Source organism: Dendrobates tinctorius, unplaced genomic scaffold (assembly GCF_039654945.1).
Source record: "Dendrobates tinctorius isolate UK_male_01 unplaced genomic scaffold, ASM3965494v1 ptg000070l, whole genome shotgun sequence".
Taxonomy (NCBI): domain Eukaryota; kingdom Metazoa; phylum Chordata; class Amphibia; order Anura; family Dendrobatidae; genus Dendrobates; species Dendrobates tinctorius.
This window is the reverse complement of record NW_027361738.1, coordinates 9329582-9349468: the sequence shown is the minus strand read 5'-3', so window position 1 is coordinate 9349468 and position 19887 is coordinate 9329582.

Here is a 19887-nt window from a genome sequence, read left to right as displayed (position 1 = left end):
GCATCTCTTCAGAAAAACGCAATTTTTTATCTATTTTTGTTGCATTTTTTATGTGGTTTTTCATGTGTTTTTGTAAATCTATAGAGCTAAATAAAGATATATAATTAAAAAAAAGAATTGTGATGTCATTTCCTTGTTCAGCCTCTTCTTTTTCATTCTCCATTGAAGACGATAATATCATTGCATACCATGTTCAAATTAACAATGTTTACACACACAAAACAAATATAAGTGAATATATATATATATATATATGTATGTAATACTAAGCCCGATGTTTAGTAATGAGCAGGTGTCAGCCACTTACCCTCATTAATAAAATGGTACATAAAGAGTTAAATAAAGACACACATAGACACACACACCCACACACCAGTGTATGTAGGAGCATTAACATACTTAGCCTACATATGCTGTAACAAAACAGCAACTGTCAGAAATCTGCGTGAAATGCAATATCTATTTCTTTTTCAAAAAATTAAAAATTGTGTGGACTCCCACATAATTTTCATAACCAACAGAGGGAAAGCTGATGGTTGAGGGCTGATGTTATATTTCTGCAAAGGAACCAATAGCCATAAAGGTTACCAGACTATTAATATCAGCTCACAGATGTTTGCTTAGCCTTTACTGGGTAGTTTACAGTGTAACCCCCCCAAAATTGACATAGGCTCCCCCTATAAAATCGAACCAGCAAAGGCTGGGCAGACAGCTGCGGGCTAATATTAGTAGCCTGGAAGGGGCCATGTATATTGGAACCCCCAGGCTAAAAACATCAGCTGTGAGCCACCGCAGAAATGGCACATTTTATAGATGCGCCAATTCTGGCACTTAGCCTCACTCTTCCGACATGCCCTGTAGCGGTGGCAAGTGGGGTTCATATTTGTGGGGTTGATGTCACCTTTGTATTGTCAGGTGACATCAAGCCCACAGGTTAGTAATGGAGAGGCGTCTAAGACACCTAACCATTACTAATCCTATAGTTATATGGTAAAAAAACACACAGCCAGAATAAAGTCCTTTATTTGAAATAATAACACAGACGCCTTTATTGAATCCAAATTAACCATACTTGCTAAATGCCTAATCCCTGACGCCCTCATCTCCTGCAAACAATCAAAAAATAATAAACCTACAAATAATACTATCCTGTCCGATGTAGTCCATTTAGTACCAAATGTTCCATGGCGATCTCACATGTAGAACAGTCACATCAGGAGATGTGACTGCTCTACTCTGCCTCCAGTGATACACTGACAGGAGGTAATTGCTCCCGCAGTGTATCACTGTGCTGCCGTGAGAGTTCACCTGAGTTCATCAATTTCAATGCTCTCACGGCACTATGGCTGTGAGAACTTTCTCATGCAGTGGTGCCATAAGTGAGAGCACCGGAGCTGATCAGCTGATGTACTCCTGTGACCTCTCACGGCGGCTCAGTTATACACTGCTGGAGTGATTACCTCTTGTCAGTGTATTGCCAGCGGCCAGGAGGTATTGATGTGGGACACTCAGTATTAAATGGACTACAGCAGACAGGGAGTATATGTTGATTTATTATTTTTGATTGCTTGCAGGAGACACGGGTGTCGGGGATTAGGTGTTTGGTGAGTATGTATATTGTATGTGAATATGTATGTGGTTATGTAAATGTTTTGATTTTTTTGTTACAATTGAACTCAGTCGCCGGATGATGTGACTATTCTCCCATCATCATCATGCTGTATCTGTTATATGTGACAGCAGAAATAGCCAGATGGGAGTAGTAGTCTCATCAGACGATGCCTAAGTACAATCACTATGGGCTATTCGTCGCATGGGTACACACACACACACAGACAGATGCTGACACTCAGACAGACACACACAGACACTCACAGACACCCGCAGACAGATGCAAATACCCGCAGACAGGCACAGACAGACATAGACAGACGCAGACAGACACAGACACATGCAGAGAGGCACAGACACACCAGGGGCAGACCTACCGCCCGTGCAGTCGGTTCATTGAACGGAGGCCCCAGGGGAGAGGGGAGCCCCTCCAGCCTCCTGCACCGCATGGCTAATTATTCAATTTTCAAATTAGCGATGTGGAGCGCAGGAGGAGAGGAGAGCAGCGCCGAAGCATTGGAGGACCTGTGGTGACATCATCGTCATGTGATCAGGGGGCAGAGCTGATCACAGGCCTTCACCATTGATCAGCTCCGCCCCCTGATCACATGACGATGACATCACCACAGGTCCTTCAGCTCACACAGGAGCTGCATCTTTCAGCAGGAGCGCGGCCAGGTAAGAAGAAAGTTTTTTTTTCTTTATTTAATTATTATGTTTCCTCGCAGGATGGAGACACATGGACCATGTGTCTCCATCCTGCCAGGGCAGATTGGAGACAAGGGGAGGCAAGATTGAGATGGGAAGGATTGGAGATGGGGGCAGGACTGGAGACATTGGTGTCAGGATGGAGACGGGGCAGGATTGGAGACGGGGCATGATTGGAGACATTGGGGGCAGGATGGAGATGGGGGCAGGATGGAGATGGGGCAGGATGGAGATGGGGCAGGATTGGAGACGGGGCATGATTGGAGACATTGGGGGCAGGATGGAGATGGGCAGGATGCAGATGGGGGCAGGATGGAGACATTGGGGGCAGGTTGGAGATGGGGCAGGATGCAGACGGGGCAGGATTGGAGACTTGGGCAGGATTGGAGACATTGGGGGCAGGATTGGAGACATTGGGGGCAGGATTGGAGACATTGGGGGCAGGATGGAGATGGGGCAGGATGGAGACATTGGGGGCAGGATTGGAGACATTGGGGGCAGGATGGAGATGGGGCAGGATGGAGACATTGGGGGCTGGATTGGAGACATTGGGGGCAGGATTGGAGACATTGGGTGCAAGATGGAGATGGGGGAGGATGGAGACATTGGGGGCTGGATTGGAGACATTGGGGGCAGGATTGGAGACATTGGGTGCAAGATGGAGATGGGGGAGGATTGGAGACGGGACAGGATGGGGCAGGATTGGAGACAGGGCAGGATTGGAGACGGGGGGGCAGGATTGGAGACAGGGCAGGATTGGAGACAGGGGCAGGATTGGAGACGGGGGCAGGATGGATATGGGGCAGGATTGGAGAGACATTGGGGGCAGGATTGGAGACATTGGGTGCAGGATTGAAGACAGCAGGATTGGAGACAGGGCAGGATTAGAGTCGGGGCAGGATTGGAGATGGGGCAGGATGGAGACGGGGCAGGATTGGAGACATTGGGGGCAAGATGGAGACAGGGCAGGATTGGAGACATTGGGGGCAGGATGGAGACATAGGGGCAGGATGGAAACATTGGGGCAGGATTGGGGGCAGAGTGGAGATGGGGCAGGATTGGAGATACAGGGGGCAGGATTGGAGATACAGGGGGCAGGATTGGAGATAGAGGGGCAGGATGGCAGACACTGGGGGCAGGATGGCAGACACAAGGGACATGATTGGAGACACAGGGGCAGGACTGGAGACACGGGGGCAGGACTGGAGACACGGGGGGCAGGATTGCAGGTACAGGGGGCATGATTGGAGACAAAGGGGCAGGATGAAAGACATGGGGGCAGGATTGTAGGTACAGGGGGCATGATTGCAGACATAGGGGGCATGATTGGAGACAAAGGGGGCAGGATGAAAGACACAAGGGACATGGGCATGATTGGAAACAGGGCAAAATGGAGACATGGGGCAGAATTGGAGACACAGGGGGCAGGATTGGAGACAGATGGGGCAGTGTTGTGAGTTCATTTTTCCCTTCACTGTTGAGGTCTGATGAACTCCCTCGTCTGGAGAAGGAAGGTAGTGAGGCTGATTACCAAACACCTGGGAAGTAGATGATGACTGGGTGGCTGGAATTGAGGACTGGATATAAGGCAGCCGACACCCTTCTGCCTTGCTGGTGATCCTGCTGGATTCTTGGAGACCAGTCTGATTCCTGCATCTCAAAGCTAAGTTTTTCTGCTCTGCTTTGTACACTTCAGTTTTGTTTTTGTTTTGCCTTGATTTTTGGGAGTTCTGCCATCCCCGGCTGGGGGTGAGCTGAATTCCATTTTTGTCTCTGATCTGTTGATCTTTTGCTCTGTCTTCAGAATATACCTGAGTGCTGATTTAGTCTTTTGAAGCCTAGCGACTTCAGGGCCTGTTTTTCCTATCAGTCGGTTGGCACATTTTGGATAGGGTTTTTGCGGATGGCAGACAGCAGCTTTCCTATCCTGTCCTATTTTAGTTAGCTTGGGCCCCATCATTTGCTCAACCTATCTTTCTATCTGTGTTAGTGTTTTCATCTTGCTTCACCGTCATTATATGTTGGGGGCTGCCTATTGCTTTGGGGTCTGCTCTGGGGCAGTTTAGTTTTTCCCCTTTCTGTCTTTAGGCTATGTAGTTCTCCGGCTGTGATCGAGGGGTCTAGGGCACCGTAGGAACCCCCCACGGCTACTGCTAGTTGTTGTGGATAGGTTCAGGGGTCTGCAATCCGATAGCTGCCAACCTCTCTGGTTTTTCTGGACTTAGCTGGTATTTTGTTTTTTCCTCCTTCGGTGACTCATCATAACAGGGCAGGATCATGGGGCAGGATGGATACGATGGAGACAGATGGGGAGATCATATGTGGCACAATGGATACTCATGAGGGTGAGATGGGAGAACATATGGCTGAAGCCAGGAATGAGACACACGGGGGCCAGGGTAATTAAAGGATATTATTACTGCAGTGATGTATTTATTTTATTTTTTGAGTATACTGTTTTAAATGGGGGGGCAGTCCTGTTACTGTGTAGAGTGATACTATATTGCCTTTTTTTCTTCATGTGATGTAATGTAGAAGTTGGGAAAAAAATAAGTAATGTGTTCTGCAAGTGGAGCTCTAGATAACTGTGTTATTTCCTGCAGAGATGAGCCCTGGCTGGAAGAAGTGATGATGATCTGTGCTGGATGAAAGATGAAAAGCAAGGATGAAGGACTTTACCTAGAGACGTCACTGGTGAGTTAGTGTGTTACCTATTCACTGACACTGTATACTATATACAGAGGTCCTGTGTATAATGTCACCAGTGATCACTGTATTACCTGTACGTTATATACAGAGCTCCTGTGTATAATGTCATTAATCACTGTATTACCAGTACACAGACACTGGATAGTAAGTACAGATCCCCTGTGTATAATGGCACTTATGGCGATAGCATTGTTTTTTTTAATTACTGATCAGTATTGCAGTATTCAGTCACTATGTGGTTGTAATATGTGGTCTGGACATGGTGTTGTGGTATTTGTCCCTTGTATGTGCTATTATTTGGTCACTTTGTGGTGGTAATATGTGGTCTGGTCATGATGCAGTGGTATTTGTTCCTTGTATGTGATATTATTCGGTCACTATGATAGTAATATATAGTCTAGTCCTGGTGTGGTGGTATTTGTTCCTTGCATGTGGTATTAATTATAGGTCACTATGTGGTGGTAATATTGTGTCTGGTCATGGTGCAGTGGTATTTGCCCATTGTATGTGATATTAATGGTCATTTTAAAAATTGAAAAATAAATACAAATGTACCTAAATTGTATTGCATATTTTAACAAATATTTACTAGGTTACAGTAGAGTAGAGCTCAGCCAAAAGTGTCTACAGTGTTGTGATGGCAGTTTAAAAATTTTTTTTGGGAAAAAAAAAATCTGCCGGCTATATGTCTGATCTGGTGATGGGAACTGTTAATGTGTGATTGGTGAGAAGTGGAGTTTTCAAAGAGAGGACGGTGGGACTGTGGATAGTTTGAAGGGTGGAGGCGGGGCTTGGGTGGAGCCTGGGCGGAGTCTTATGGGGGCCCCGAAAATTTTCCCAGTATGCAGCAGTTCAGGAATGTGCGGATTGCGGACACTGGACAGTGTGGAATGGATGGATCCTCTTGGTCTGGCCTGCTCTGCCTGCTCCAGGTAAGAGTATTACCAGAGCTGAGCAGGACTGAGGTACTGGGACCGAGGCGCAGGCATGATTTTGGGGGGCTCCTGGGGTGGGGAAGAACTGTACATGGCAGGCATGATTTTGGGTGGCTCCGTCCTGGGGGAGAACTGAAGCATGATGGCTTGGCTGCTCATGAATGGGGGGCCCCTGGCCTGGGGAGAAGGGAAGCATGGCCTTGGCTGCTCATGAATGGGGGGCCCCTGGGGAGAAGCATGGCTGCTCATGAATGGGGGGCCCCTGGGGAGAAGCATGACTGCTCATGAATGGGGGGCCCCTGGGGGAGATGCTTGGCTGCTCATGAATGGGACGGCTCATGGCGGGGAGAAGAAACATGAATCGGGCTGCCCACATAGGGGGAGAAGCAGCATAAACTGGGGGAGCCACATGGGAAGAAGCAGCATAAACTGGGGGGCCACATAGGGCGAGAAGCACTATGCCAAAAGTAGACCGCATAAGGGGGAGAGCATTATGAAACAAAGGGAAACGGGGGTGCCAATATATATTACCTATCTATATGTTTACATAACTTTGTTGCCCTATGAAGGACGGGGGCCCCGAAAAATTTGTTGCACAGGGGCCCACTATAGTCTGTGTCCACCCCTGAGACACACACAGACACCCACAGACAGACTCATAGAGACACACACATATTTTCCTCATATACACTTTTCCTCCTTCTGACATCATTTCCTGTGACAAATCTGCAGCGTTTTTGGCAGCAAATCTGCAGCAAATGCGCAAACCTTTTTACACCTGCGTTTTTGCTACAGACTTGACTGACTGAATTGAAGTCAATGAGTCACAAACCCTGCAGAAACACAAAAAGAATTCACATGCTGCAGAAAATAAAACGCAAATGCGGACGGAAATTTACGGATCATGTGCACAACACTTCAGGATTGTCATTGCATTACCTTGCTTTAGTATTCCATTGCGTTTTTGGAGAATTTCCACGTGTAAAAAAAGATCTGTGAAAATGCATCAAAAACGCATCATGTGCACATAGTCTTAGGCCTCTTTCACACATCAGTTTTTCGCCGTCAGGCGCGATCCGGCTTTTTTTTGTAAAACCGGATCCGGCGAAATGCAATGCCGATCCAGTTTTTCCCCATTGACTTGCATTAGCACCGGATCGTGCCGGATGGCATTGCGTTTCATCCGTTTTTTGCCGGATCCGGCTACTTGTCTCATTGCGGCGTCTGGAAAAAACGGATACTGTAACGTTTTTTGTCTCCGGCGAAAAAGCCGGAAGCGCCGGATCCGACGCTTCCGGCTTTTTGCCACAATGAAAGTCTATGGGCGCCGGAATGCGCCGGATCCAGAAAAAGACGGATCCAGCCACCGGATCCGTTTTTTTAAGTCTGCGCATGCTCAGATCCAATTGGCCAGCCCCCTGGAAACAGATATAACCTGCTAGACGGATCCAGCAGAAAAACGGATCCGTTTCTACAGTTCTCCAAAATTTATGCCGGATCCGTTTTTTCTAAAAATAGCCGGATCCTGCCTGACGGCAAAAAACTGATGTGTGAAAGTAGCCTTAGTGTTCAGTTTGGGAAAGTTGAGTTGTTCCTCACCAAACTCAGCCAACTATGCCTTTATGGGCCTTGCTTTGAGCACAGAGGCACAGTCATGGTTCAAAAGAAAATGCCTCACATAAAGTGTTCCCAAAAAGATTTAACCCCTTCATGACCAAGCCTATTTTGACCTTAATGACCAGGCCATTTTTTGCAATTCTGACCAGTGTCCCTTTATGAGGTAATAACTCAGGAACGCTTCAATGGATCCTAGCGATTCTGAGATTGTTTTTTCGTGACATATTGGGCTTCATGTTAGTGGTAAATTTAGGTTGATAATTTTTGCGTTTATTTGTCAAAAAATCAGAAATTTGGTGAAAATTTAGAAAATTTTGCAATTTTCAAATTTTGAATTTTTATTCTGTTAAACCAGAGAGTTATGTGACACAAAATAGTTAATAAATAACATTTCCCATATGTCTACTTTACATCAGCACAATTTTGGAAACAAAATATTTTTTTGTTAGGAAGTTATAAGGGTTAAAAGTTGACCAGCGATTTCTCATTTTTACAATAAAATTTACAAAACCATTTTTTTAGGGACCACCTCACATTTGAAGTCACTTTGAGGGGTCTATATGGCAGAAAATACCCAAAAGTTACACCATTCTAAAAACTGCACCCCTCAAGCTACTCAAAACTACATTCAAGAAGATTATTAACCCTTCAGGTGTTTCACAGGAACTAAAGCAATGTGGAAAGAAAAAATGGACATTTTAATTTTTCCAACAAAAATTTTCTTTTAGGCTAGTTTCACATTAGCGTTTTTTTGCGCAGCGCATCGTGCGCATAAAAAACGCAAAGAAAAACGCAAAACAAATGTGCGTTTTTTTTTCTTCATGCGCACGCTGATGCGTCAAAATAACGCAGTGTTACTTGCGTTTTACATGCGTTTTTGCATGCGCATGCGTTTTTAGGTGTGACATTTCACAATAGCAAAATCTTTGACCACCAATGGGTCACCAGTGGGCGTGTTTCATTGGAATGTTTTATAGACCCTGTACTGCTGAATTCATCAGATTTTGCTGCTGTTTCCGGTGTCAAGATGGACTTGCGTCTGGATAATTTCCGCTTCAAGCTGGATCTTGACATTGCGCTGTCTCAGGCGTATGTCTTTTGTTGCCAGCAAGAAAGGGAGAGGGAGAGACAGCAGAGACGGCAGCGGCGTAGGTTTTGGAGGCATCCAATCATGGAACTCCGGCCAAGCCGTGGAGCATATCACACGCTGTACAGCGAGCTACAGGAAAACCCGGAGAAATTTGCTGACTATACACGGATGTCCCAGGAAAGCTTCCTTGACTTGCTGGGTATGGTTGAAGGAAACATCCGGAGAAGGGACACTCAGCTCCGGCGTGCCATTCCTCCCGAAGAAAGGCTCCTTGTCACCTTACGGTATGTATGTTGTTATGTTTGCATAATTTTTTTGGCTTTTTATTTTTTTTTTTTTTTGGTCCAAAAAATTAGGTTTTTTTTGGCTATTGATTTTTAACATTATTTTTGTGAAATTGCTTTTTTGCATAATGGTTTTTCTTCTGGCATGTACTAATCCCAAGCCTTTATAAAATGTTTTTTTGCTATGTTGTATTAAAAAAACATGCAAAATAGTTAGGCCATGTACTTTTTTATTTTCAGTGTTTTTAGTAATACCCAAGACAGAAATATAATTATTTTTTCTTTTTATGTTTGGCAGGTTCCTGGCAACTGGAGAGAGTCTTTCATCCCTGCATTTCCAGTACCGGCTGGGAATCTCAACTTTATCTGGGATTGTTGCCGACACCTGCAGGGCTCTGTGGGATGTTCTGTGTCCGGAGTTTCTGCCATTGCCCACTGCCGAAAAGTGGCTTCAAATATCGGAGAAATTCTGGGCAGTCTGCAATTTCCCGAACTGCCTAGGAGCGGTGGACGGGAAGCACATCCGCATCACAAAACCCGCAAGAAGTGGCTCCGAGTACTACAACTACAAGAAGTACTTTTCCACAGTCCTAATGGCCATTGCGGATGCAGACTGCCGGTTTGTGGCGGTGGACATAGGGGCATTCGGACGGGGCAACGATTCACAGACTTTTAAGAACTCTGATATGGGCTGGAGGTTGTACGGCAACCATTTCAATTTTCCACTGGCACGGCCTCTTCCCCAAACCCAAACTCCACCACTGCCATTTGTAGTGGTTGGGGATGAGGCATTTCAGATGTGCCCAAACCTGCTGAAGCCGTACTCCAGCCGTGACTTGGACCACCGCAAGAAAATTTTCAACTACAGGCTTACGAGGGCTCGCAGGACTGTAGAGTGCGCCTTTGGCATTCTAGTGTCCAGATGGCGAATTCTCAGCACCGCCATCAATCTCAAAATGGAAACAGTTGATGAGGTCGTGAAGGCATGCGTGGTTCTCCACAATTTTGTTATGGCAAAGGAGCGGCCGAACTTTGACATGGATGAGCCTGCTGCCAACCCTTTGCCAGATTTTACTCAGCACCCTCTTCGGTCCTCAGTCGAAGTTGCCCAAATGAGGGACCAATTTGCGGACTACTTTTTATCCGATGTTGGTCGTGTAGCATGGCAGGATCAAATGGTTTAATAGTTTTGTTGTTTGTTAAAAATAAAATACATGGTTTTTTATACCTGTACCCAGTGTACTGTGTCTTAATAAACTCCACTACTCATCTGCCAAGGTTAAATTGAAGAAAGGGAAACCACCATAAAAAAAAAAAAATATATATATATATAAATATATATATATATATATATATATATATAAATATATATATATAAATATATATATTTATATATATATATATATATATTTATATATATATATATTTATATATATATATTTATATATATATATATATATTTATATATATATATATATATTTATATATATATATATATATATATATATTTATATATATATATATATATATATAAATATATATATATATATATAAATATATATATATAAATATATATATATATATATATATATATATAAATATATATATATAAATATATATATATATATATATATAAATATATATATAAATATATATATATATAAATATATATATAAATATATATATATAAATATATATATAAATATATTTATATAAATATATTTATATATATATAAATATATAAATATATTTATATATATATAAATATATATATATAAATATATATATATATATATATATATATATATATCTATATATATATATATATTTATATAAATATATATCTATATAAATATATATATAAATATAAATATATATTTATATAAATATATATTATATATTTATATATTTATATAGATATATATTTATATATTTATATATATATATATATATATATATATATATATATAAATTTTATTTTTTTTTTGGTGGTTTCCCTTTCTTTACTTTCTACCGGATGGTCAGCCATCCAACTCTGAAAGGGATACTATATTTCATTTTTGTTTTATTTATATATATATATATATATATATATATATATAAAAAAAAAAAAAAGAAATATAGTATCCCTTTCAGAGTTGGATGGCTGACCATCCGGTATAAAGTAAAGAAAAACAAACCATAGTGTAGGGCGCAGTGTGTGCAGGCGGCGAAAGACACAATAACCAAACATTATTTTGAAAAAAAAATATAACATTTATTTAAATTATTTTTTAGTTGCTGGAAACTGGGGGGTGTGGAGGGATGAGGAACGGCTTTGGGTGGAGTAAGGGGTTCTAGGGGAAGGAGGAACCAAAGAAGTGGGGGAAGGCAGCTGAGGCAAGGAAAGTTGTGAAGTGGTAGGTGAGGGAGGAGGGAGGGTAAGAGTCCTCCTCTTTGTTTTTTTAGGACGGTGGCCCGTCGTCTTCCTGCTGTCCTCGCTTGAGCCTGAGGACTGGCTAGACCCCGGGGACCGCCTTGAGCCTCTGGACCGCCTTGAGCCTCTGGACTGCCTTGAGCCTCTGGAACGCCTGGAGGCTGGGGACTGGCTGGAGCTGGGGGACCGCCTGGCACTTGTTGACCGCCTGCCAGGATCTTGTTCCAGCTGTGGCATGCTGGAGGTGGTGGATGTCCTGGCAGGGGCCGTAAATATTGAATGCGGGTCCCCCAGCTGATGCTGCTCCGAGGTGGTGGTGGTGGTGGTGGTGGTGGCGGTCCATGCAGGCGTGGTGGCTGTGGCGGTCCATACCGGGGTGGTCCTCCCGCTGGTGGTGGTGGTTGCGGCGCTCAAGGCAGGGGTGGTGACGACGGGCCATCCAGTGGTGGTGGCGGCAGCAGTGGTGGGCCAGGCAGGAGCAGCGCTTGGCATGGTGTTGGCGGGTAAGTGTCCAGCTGCACTCGGACTTGGGGCGGTATATTGGTGTCCGGCGAGGCTTGGAAGTGTGGTGGCTGTGCAGTGATATGCAGCAGAAGTAGGTAATGCTGTAAAACGAGTCAGTGGTGGCACCGGTGGAAATGCCACCACTGACTGCTGCATAATCCTACTCTGCTGCATAGCCTGCATAAAAGCATTGTTGCAGGCCTGCATGACAGTCAACTGGAGGTCAGGGGTAAGGTGTTCCGCCGTGTCCCGAGCTATTTGGGTATAAAAATGATGCGCTGGTCTGGCGAGGTCGACTTCCAGGCGCTCAAGGCGACCCTCGATAGACTTGTAGCGTTGGTCCAAAAGGAGGAAACCACTCTCAAGTCTATCGGAGAGTGCCTTGAGGCTACTCTGAAAGACCGAGCTCAATTCAACGAACTCGGGCATGAGAGGCCTGTCGAAGGTCCTCTGCCGCTGCTGGCGGGAAGTGCCCGCAAAACCAGTGGCAGAGACCTGGGACAGGGGAACACCTGAGCGACCAGCTTCCTGGTCTCCAGATGACTGTGGTGCAGACCTGCAAGGTGCTTCCTCGCTGATGGATGGCTGGGAGGGGTCCGGGGCAGCTTGATGAAGGACCGCTTCGGGACCAGGTTGCAGGGTGCTGCTCCAGGTGCTGTGAAAAGAAAAGAAAGAAATTACTACCATAAATTAACAATCGCCAACTCCTGTGGAATAGAAAAGCACAGAATAAAACACAATACAACTAGAAAATACTTACGTTCGGGAGGCAAGGACCGGTCTTAAAAATGCCAAGGCACGATGGTATCGGTACTTCGTGCCGGTCCTTGCCGCAGCACCACTGCGAACCTTATTCTCCTGACGGATATCCCTGTTGAAGCGGTCCTTCATCGAGCGCCAACGGGTTCTGACTTTGTTCACTGTGATGGAAAAAAAAAAAAAAGAAAAAAAAGTAAGACTATGCACTGGAGGCTGTGATCATCCAACTGTGTGTGATGATAGAAACTCCATGGAGTTAATAGCATCACACACAGTTGGGTGATCCCGGCCAAGATCACTGCTGCATCACACTGCATTTAAATACTTACGAAAATCCTTGCGGACCCGGGGAGAGGCGTTGTCCCAGCCATCCATCAGCGATGCGGCCACCTCGTTCCAGAGCCGCCGGATCACCACGTTGTCCGAGTGCAGTTGGTGACGGGTGTCCCACAACGGGACTCGCTCCTGGACTAGACGGATGAGCTCGTCGTTGTCCAGGGCGAGGTCCTCCTCCCGCTGTGGAGCCTAGAAAAGAAAGACAAACATTAATCTTTGAAAGATTTTAAAAAAAAAAATATCGATAACTAGCTGAAGAGCCCGGCGCTGCCCGGGCATAGTAACTAACTGTGGTTAGTTATATAAATTTAAAATTATCCTCCATCCCATAGTCCCGTGCCCATATTCCATCATACATATCCTCCATCCCATAGTCCTGTGCCCATATACCCATCATACATATTCGCCATCCCATATGCCTGTGCCCATATACCCATCATACATATTCGCCATCCCATAGTCCCGTGCCCATATACCATCATACATATCCTCCATCCCATGCCCATATACCCATCATATATATCCTCCATCCCATAGTCCCGTGCCCATATTCCATCATACATATCCTCCATCCCATAGTCCTGTGCCCATATACCCATCATACATATTCGCCATCTCATATGCCTGTGCCCATATACACATGATACATGTTCGCCATCCCATAGTCCCGTGCCCATATACCATCATACATATCCTCCATCCCATGCCCATATACCCATCATATATATCCTCCATCCCATAGTCCCGTGCCCATATTCCATCATACATATCCTCCATCCCATAGTCCTGTGCCCATATACCCATCATACATATTCGCCATCTCATATGCCTGTGCCCATATACACATGATACATGTTCGCCATCCCATAGTCCCGTGCCCATATACCATCATACATATCCTCTATCCCATGCCCATATACCCATCATATATATCCTCCATCCCATAGTCCCGTGCCCATATACCCAAACAAACAAACATACACACACACACACACACAAACACACACACACACACATACACACTTTGAGCCCTAGATATTGATAAACAATCCATGAAAAAATTATTTGTTTTAAATGGAAATAAATGGAAAAAAAACAACAAACATCGAAAAAAACAACCATGAAAATTTAAAAAAAAAAAACTAAAAAATACCAAAAAAAAAAAAAAAAAAAAAAAAAACCAGACTAGAAAATAAGTAAAAAAAACAAAAAAACAGTCCGTCTGTACTTACATCACGTCTACCCGCCCGCACTTGGCCTTGCTGCTCCTGCCGTTCCTCCGGTGGTGGTGGCGTGATGGAGGATGAGCTCTGAAAATTAAACCAAAAAAATTAATCACATGTGTTTATTTTTTCAAATCCATACGGAAGCATAGTACTCACTTCTTCTGCCTCTTGCCCTGTCCCGGGGACATATTCTTCACCAGATGAAGACATGCTGCAATATAAAAAAAAAGAGACATAAGTACATAGAAATGTATTGAAATTTCAGCCAGACATTAGGTTTTTCATACTTACATTGGTGCAGCTTGTGCTGTGTGTCCACTAGTGAGCAATCCTTAAAGTATTGTGGAATCCCAGTGCCCACACCATTTTATCACCTTGGTTCAATTTTTTTTTTTTACTGTCTAGACCAAATTTCAGTCATGTTTATGTAAAAAACGCATGCGCATAAAAACGCAAGACCATGCGCAAGTATTGCGCTCCCATAGGCTCCAATGTGGTGTTTTTGCGCATTCCGTGCGCATTCCGTGCGCATGCGTTGTTTTAACGAGACAGGGCGGAACCAAAAATGCAACATGTTGCGTCTGACGCGCCTGGCGCAAAAGACAAAAAAACGCATGCGCACGAAAGCGCAAATATGCGCAAGACCATGCGCACATCATGTAAAATATAGGTGCGCAGTGCGCATGCGCACTGGTGCGCCCGATGCGCTGCGCACAAAAGCGCTAATGTGAAACCAGCCTTAGCATCAATTTTTTCATTTTCACATGGGAAACAGGATAAAATGGATGCTAAAATTTGTTGGGCAATTTCTCCGGAGTACAACGATACCTCATATGTAGTCATAAACCACTGTTTGGGTGCATGGCACGGCTCAGAAGGGAAGGAGCCCCTTTTGACTTTTTGAATGGAAAATATGCTGGAATATTTAGCGGTTGCCATGTCGTGTTTGGAGAGCCCCTGTGTGCATAAACATTGGAGCTCCTCCACAAGTGACCCCATTTTGGAAACTAGACCCCCCAAGGAACTTATCTAGATGCATAGTGATCACTTTGAACCACCAGGTACTTCACAAATTGATCTGTAAAAAAAACAAAACACTTTTTTTTCACAAAAATTTTCTTTTAGCCTCAGTTTTTTCATTTTCAAATGGGCAACAGGATAAAATGGATCCTAAAATTTGTTGAGCAATTTCTCTTGAGTGCACAGATACCTCATATGTGGTCATAAACCACTGTTTGGGTGCACGGCATGGCCCGGAAGGCAAGGAGCACCATTTGACTTTTTGAATGGAAAATTAGCTCCAATCGTTATCGGACACCATGTCGCATTTGGAGAGCCCCTGTGCACCTAAACATTGGAGCTCCCCCACAAGTGACCCCATTTTGGAAACTAGACCCCCTAAGGAACTTATCTAGATGTGTAGGGAGCACTTTGAACCCCCAAGTGCTTCACAAAAGTTTATAACACAGAGCAGTGAAAATAAAAAATATTTTTTTTTCCTCAAAAATGATTTTTAGCACACTATTTTTAATTTTCACAAGGCTAACAGGAGAAATTGGACCACAAATCTTGTTGTCCAGTTTGTCCTGAGTACGCTGGTACCCCATATGTGGGGGGGAACCACTGTTTGGGCACACGGCAGGGCTCAGAAGGGAAGGAGCGCCATTTGACTTTTTAAAATGCAAATTACTTCCAATCGTTAGCGGACACCATGTTGTGTTTGGAGAGCCACTGTGTGCCTAAACATTGGAGCTCCCCCACAAATGACCCCATTTTGGAAACTAGACCCCCTAAGGAACTTATCTAGATGTGTAGTGAGCACCTTGAACCCTCAAGTGCTTCACAAAAGTTTATGACGCAGAGCCGTGAAAATAAAAAAAAATTTTTTTCCCTCAAAAAATTATTTTTTAGTGCGCAATTTTTTATTTTCACAAGGGTACCAGGATAAATTAGACCCCAAAATTTGTTGTCCAGTTTGTCCTGAGTACGCTGGTACCCCACATGTGGGGGGGAACCACTGTTTGGGCACACGTTGGGGCTCGGAAGGGAAGTAGTGACATTTTGAAATGCTGACTTTGATGGAATGGTCTGCGGGTGTCATGTTACATTTGCAGAGCCCCTGATGTACCTAAACTGTGGAACCCCCCCACAAGTGACCCAATTTTGGAGACTAGACCCCCCAAGGAACTTATCTAGATGTGTGGTGAGCACCTTGAACCCCCAAGCGCTTCACAGAAGTTTATAACGCAGAGCCGTGAAAATAAAAAATATTTTTTTTTCCACAAAAAAAAAATGATTTTTAGCCAGCAATTTTTTTTTCACAGGGGTAGCAGGATAAATTGGCCCCAAAAGTTGTTGTCCAGTTTGTTCTGAGTACGCTGATACCTCATATGTGGGTGGGGACCACTGTTTGGGTACACGTCGGGGCTCGGAAGGGAAGTAGTGACATTATGAAATGCTGACTTTGATGGAATGGTCTGCGGGCATCATGTTACATTTGCAGAACCCCTGATGTACCTAAACTGTGGAACCCCCCACAAGTGACCCCATTTTGGAAACTAGACCCCCCAAGGAACTTATCTAGATGTGTGGTGAGCACCTTGAACCCCCAAGTGCTTCACAGAAGTTTATAACGCAGAGCCGTGAAAATAAAAAATATTTTTTTTTCCTCAAAAAAAATGATTTTTAGCTAGCAATTTTTTTTTTCACAAGGGTAACAGGATAAATTGGACCCCAAAAGTTGTTGTCCAGTTTGTCCTGAGTACGCTGATACCCCATATGTGGGGGATGACCACTGTTTGGGTACACGTCGGGGCTCGGAAGGGAAGTAGTGACATTATGAAATGCTGACTTTGATGGAATGGTCTGCGGGCATCATGTTACATTTGCAGAACCCCTGATGTACCTAAACTGTGGAACCCCCCCACAAGTGACCCCATTTTGGAAACTAGACCCCCTAAGGAACTTATCTAGATGTGTGGTAAGCACCTTGAACCCCCAAGTGCTTCACAGAAGTTTAGAACGCAGAGACGTGAAAATAAAAAATATTTTTTTTTCCTCAAAAAAAATGATTTTTAGCCAGCAATTTTTTTTTTCACAAGGGTAGCAGGATAAATTGGACCCCAAAAGTTGTTGTACAGTTTGTCCTGAGTACGCTGGTGCCCCATATATGGGGGGGAACTATTGTTTGGGCACACGTAAGGGCTCGGAATGGAAGTAGGGGCGTTTTGAAATGCAGACTTTGATGGAATGGTCTGCGGTCGTCATTACGTTTGCAGAGCCCCTGATGTGCCTAAACAATAGAAACCCCCCACAAGTGACCCCATTTTGGAAACTAGACCTCCCAAGTAACTTATCTAGATGCCTGGTGAGCACTTTGGACCCCCAAGTGCTTCACAGAAGTTTATAATGCAGAGACGTGAAAATTATAAAAAAAAATTTTTCCACAAAAATATTTTTTTAGCCCCCAAATTTTTATTTTCCCAAGGGTACCAGGAGAAATTAGACCCCCAAAGTTGTTGTGCAATTTTTCCTGAGTACGCTGATACCCCATATGTTGGGGTAAACCACTGTTTGGGCACACGTCGGGGCTTGGAAGGGAGGAAGCACCGTTTAACTTTTTGAACGCAAAATTGGCTGGAATCAATGGTTGCACCATGTCGCGTTTGGTGACCCCCTGATGTGCCTAAACAGTGGAAACCCCTCAATTCTAACTCCAGCCCTAACCCCAACACACCCCTAACCACAGCCCTAACCCCAACACATCCCTAACCCTAATTCCAACCCTAACCATAACCCTAACCCCAACAGACCCCGAACCCTAATCCCAACCCTAGCCATAACCCTAATTCCAGCCCTAACCCTAATTCCAGCCCTAACCCTAATTCCAACCCTAACCCTAATTCCAACCCTAACCCTCTTTCCAACCCTAACCCTCTTTCCAACCCTAACCCTTTCCAACCCTAACCCCCTTTCCAACCCTAACCCTCTTTCCAACCCTAACCCTCTTTCCAACCCTAACCCTCTTTCCAATCCTAACCCTAACCCTCTTTCCAACCCTAACCCTCTTTCCAACCCTAACCCTAACCCTCTTTTCAACCCTAACCCTCTTTTCAACCCTAACCCTAACCCTCTTTTCAACCCTAACCCTAACCCTAACCCTCTTTTCAACCCTAACCCTAACCCTAATGGAAAAAAAAAAAAAATATATTATCTTTATTTTATTAGTTCTGCCTACCTATGGGGGTGATAATCGGGGGGTTTATTTACTTTTTCTTTCATTTTGATCACTGTGAGAGTGATCAAAATGAAAGAATGGAATCTGCAGCCGGCAGATTCGGGCGGGCGCACTGCGCATGCGCCCGCCATTTTCAAAGATGGCGGCGCCCATCATCCGGACCCGAGGGACACCGGGAGGGACGGGGGGACACCGGAGGTACCGGGGGGGTGAGGGGGGGATCGGAGGCTGGCGGGGAGCAGAGGGAATGGGAGGGGGGCAGATGATGACAGCGGCGGCAGATCGCCGCTGTCATTCAGTTGCGGGGGGGCGATCGCCGGTGGGGGGGGGGTGGAATCGGTGTCTCCAGCCATGTCCGATGCTACAGCAGCATCGGACATGGCTGGATTGTAATATTTCATCAATTTTCATTGATGAAATATTACTATTGCTCTGATTGGCTGTTTCACTTTTAACAGCCAATCAGAGCGATCGTAGCCACGTGGGGGCGAAGGCACACCCCCTGTGGTGAATTACAAAGCCCCCTGTATCTGCGGGTCGGGTGACCTTTCAGTGACCCCGGTCACCCGACCCGCAGGGGGGCTTTGAAGTCATGACGCCACATAGGCGTCACTGGTCAGATTTGAACCAGGTTTCATGACGCCTATGTGGCGTCATTGGTCGTGAAGGGGTTAAAGCATGCAACTAAGGTGCTTGGCACAAGTTCTGAAAAGCAACCTTACCTTATAGTCAGGCAGGTACTGTTTTCCTGACATTCACCAAACACAGGCTTATCTCTCAGACTGCCAGATAGAGAAATACGGTTTATCATTCCATAGAAGATATCCATTGCTTCAGAAGTCAGTGCTGTCATGCTTTAGACCAGGGGTGGGGAATCTTTTTTCTGCCAAGGACCATTTGGATATTTATACCATCCTTCGAGGGCCGTTCAAACTCCACCCACAAAGTACATCCTGACTCTGGCACTGGTTTCATGACTTAATCTTTCATTGCATGCCCTTCAATGTTCAGTAGTGAACACTGTGTGTGAGCTAACAGAGCAAGAAGAGATTAATGAGATTGTGGCAATCAAAATACAGCTCCCTGCCCAAGAATGCGGTCCCTGAGAATCTGCTCGGAGGCCTGATAAAATGTCATCGAGGGCCGTAAATGGCCCTGGGCCTGAGGTTCCCCACCCCTGCTTTAGACCACTCTGTTCAAGGCTTGGCAATGTGCTTGGTGATATAAGGTTTGTATGCAGCCTTGGAAACCTATGCCATGAAGATCCAAGTGCATAGGTTTTATACTGATGTTAATACCAGAGGAGGTTTGTACTTTGTAGATAAGTCTGCAGAGCATTGTCGACTGCTATACACTATGCACCTCATCACTCAGCAACCCTCTGTAACTTTACATGGTCTGCATTTTGTGGTTGAGTTTCTGTATTTCCTATACATTTCCACTTTTCAATAATAC